This window comes from Pteropus alecto, unplaced genomic scaffold (genome assembly GCF_000325575.1).
Source record: "Pteropus alecto unplaced genomic scaffold, ASM32557v1 scaffold182, whole genome shotgun sequence".
NCBI lineage: Eukaryota > Metazoa > Chordata > Mammalia > Chiroptera > Pteropodidae > Pteropus > Pteropus alecto.
The window spans coordinates 66,532-69,920 of NW_006433946.1; positions in this window are offsets into that span (position 1 = coordinate 66,532).

Here is a 3,389-nt window from a genome sequence, read left to right on the forward strand (position 1 = left end):
TTGTCTCAAATTTAAATAAGTAGAATAGAATTCAAAAGATAATGCTATGTTTTATAATAGAAACACTATTTTTGTAAATAGTAAAAATTTGTCCACTGGTTTGTTTTCCTTTGGATTATCAAAGGATATATAGGTTTTTTTCTGTAATTACGGAATGGCGGATATGTTCTTACTTGATCTCGTGGCCTATATTAATACTTTGCTCCATGTGCAGAAATTTCTTAAAGACCATGCCAGGTTTTACACGTAAAAGAGTTTTATGTGTTCTAAGGCAAAATTTTGAAATAGGAACACATTTTTTCATATTAAGGGGAAAAATGGCTTCATCTCACTATATTTCTAAATCTCTTTGTGTTACCTGATATATATCACAGATTTATGACTTCACAGAGGAAAATATGTTGGTATAGAATTTTCTACTTGAAAAGTAGAACTCACAAAGGTAAAGTGCCGTTCATATCGTATGAAGAGAGCATACTATCAACGTGACATTACTGTTGATGTTAACCTTGAATGTGTGGCTGAGGTACGTTAGACAGGCTCCTCCCCCAAACCCATAACCTAGTCCAGTTATAACAAAAGCACCAATCAAACCCAAATGGAGGGACATTCTACAAAATTCCTGACAAGCACTTTTAAAAGTTGTCAAGCTTATCAAAAACAAAGAAAGTCTGAGAGACTCACAGCCTAGAGGAGCCTAAGGAAATATGATGAGTAAATGTAATGTGCTGTCCTAGATGGGATCTGGAATAACAAAAGGACATTAGGTAAAAACTAAGGAAATCTGAGTAAAGCATGGACTTTAGCTAATAATAATGCGTCAGTGTTGGTTCATTAGGTGTGATAAATGTAACATACTAAAGTAGGGTGCTAATAATAGCGGAAACTGGGGATGGGGGCCACGGAAACTCTCTTCTCAACTTTTCTGTAAATCTAAAACTTTCTAAAAATATATTTTAAAAAATGAGAAATAGAAGTAAAAATAATTTACCCTGAAAGTTCAAAGAAATGAGGTGTAAGATCTCATTCACTCCCACTTGGTCAATAATTCTTTGTGTTTGATCAGGTATATTATAGAAGGAACCTCTAAAAAGGTTGACAATTTATAGCACTGAGGCTTTTTGGCCATTTGGAATAATTAGTCCTATTGGACACAATGTATACATCACTTACTTAGGCATTAAAATTATGTGTGGAGAAAGAAGAATTTAGGGGCTTTCTGAAATTATGATCCACAGTAATTTTATATGAGAATCAGAATCAAAATGAAATTTCTCTCTTGATCCTTCCTTTTTACAGGACTGTGTGACAAGAGTTACTTGTAAGGGGAAAGAAGGGCAACAGCTGAGGAATCATGTTCTCGGTGACAGCTGATATGCTCTGTGCTCAGATCTTTCAAGTGTTCTTCATGCTTAACTGTACCATTTGCTGTATCAATTTTTTGTTTTTCGTTTTTTCTTTTTGATGCTTAGCAAAGTGCAGGGGAATGGCAGAGAAGGGACAAATTCATTACTAAAGATGGCTTATTATGTTCTACCTCTTAATCTCATTGTGGGTTTTTCTTAACTGTATGGTCAAGATTCTCCACACATTAATTTTTATCTTATATGATAGTGTAGGTTTTTAGTTTTTGTTTTGTTTTGTTTTTTGTGGGTTTTTTTGGCTAATATAGAATACTTGTTTTTCTATTTGGGATGTTGGACCTAGGAAATGAGAGCAACCAGCATCTTCTCTTCATTTTGCTGGTCCTTATCACAGCCTAACATGCTTCACTACTGACCAGGCAGCCACAGGGCTTTATTTATTGCACACAAATTGTCCACCTATTGTACGCTAGGCTCTGTTATAATAGGCATTAGAATTACTGGGAGAACAAAGTGGTTTGGTTTCTGTCGTCTTGACGTTTTATAGGATTGTGGGCTGTGAAAGATAGCGATCAACTAAATGAATTGATTGGAATTTGTCATGAGTAATACAAAGAAAACGAACCAAATGCCATGAAAATAATTGCTTGAGGTGAGGTGGGCATCCACTTTATACAGGCCTCTGTAAGGAGCTGCCATTTGAGCTTAGGAGACCCTTTCCTGGTAGTTGGTTTAGACTCTTAGATTTCCTGATAAGCTTACTTAGAGCAGAAGAAATGATAATATCACATAATTTGCAATTGTATAGAACTTAACCATTTACAAAATGAGTTCAAAATGTAAAATGCATATACTCTTCAACTCAGCCATTCCTATTCTTCATAATTAGTAGTGATTCTCCACTCTGGTTGCATAGTAAAATTACTTGGGGAGATTATTAAATACTCATGCCTGAGCTCCACTCTCAGAGATTCTGATTTAAGTGGTCTAGTGGAGGGAGAGACTGGGGAGCCTGGGCAGCAGTATTTTAAAAGATCTCTGGATTATTCTAAGGTGAAGATTTGAGAAATACTACCATAGAGAAATACTCGCATCTATGAACCAGGAGCCTGTACAAGGATATTACTATGGAATTTTTATATAGGAAAAAGATCGCAACATAAATATAATATATACTGATATGGAAAATCTTTTTTAAAAAATATTTTAATTAATTTTTTTATGGTGACATTGGTTAACGAAATCCAATAAGTTTCAGTTGTATACTTTAACAGTTAGATTTCTTTCTGTCACCACATGTTTGACACCCTTTACCTCGTCTACCTTCCCTCTCCTCCCCCACCTCTTACCCTCTGATAACCACTAGTCCATTGTCCATGTCCATGAGTCTCTGTTTGTTTGTCCTGTTCATTCATTGCTTTTAGGTTTATATCCCATATATAAGTGATATCATGTGATTTTCGACTTTTTCTGTATGGCTTATTTGGCTTAGCATGATTATCTCAAGGTCCATCCATGTTGTCGCAAATGGCAGTATTTCATTTCTTCTTATGGTTGAGTAATATTCCATTGTATACATGTACCACAGCTTCTTTAGCCAGTCACCTATCATGGGACACTTCAGTTGCTTCCATATCCTGACCACTGTGAATAATGCTGCTATGAACAACGGTATGCAAATATCTTTTCATATATAGGTTTTCAAATCTTTGGGGTAAATACCCAGTAGAGGGATTGCTAGATCCTACGGTAGATCAATTCTTAGTTTTTTGAGGAACCTCCGTACTGTTTCCATAGTGGTAGAAAGATCTTAAAGACATGAAAATGGCAATATGAATGATATGAGGTATAGTTTGATACTATATATTTATGTATGTGTGTGTGTGTGTATATATATATAAAAATCCACAAAAAAATCTACATAATTTTGTATGCACGTATGAATGTATGCCTGGGTTGGCTACTGTTCAGATAAGCAAGAGAGGAATTATGAGACCTTCAGAAAGATCTAAGCTGAATGCGAAA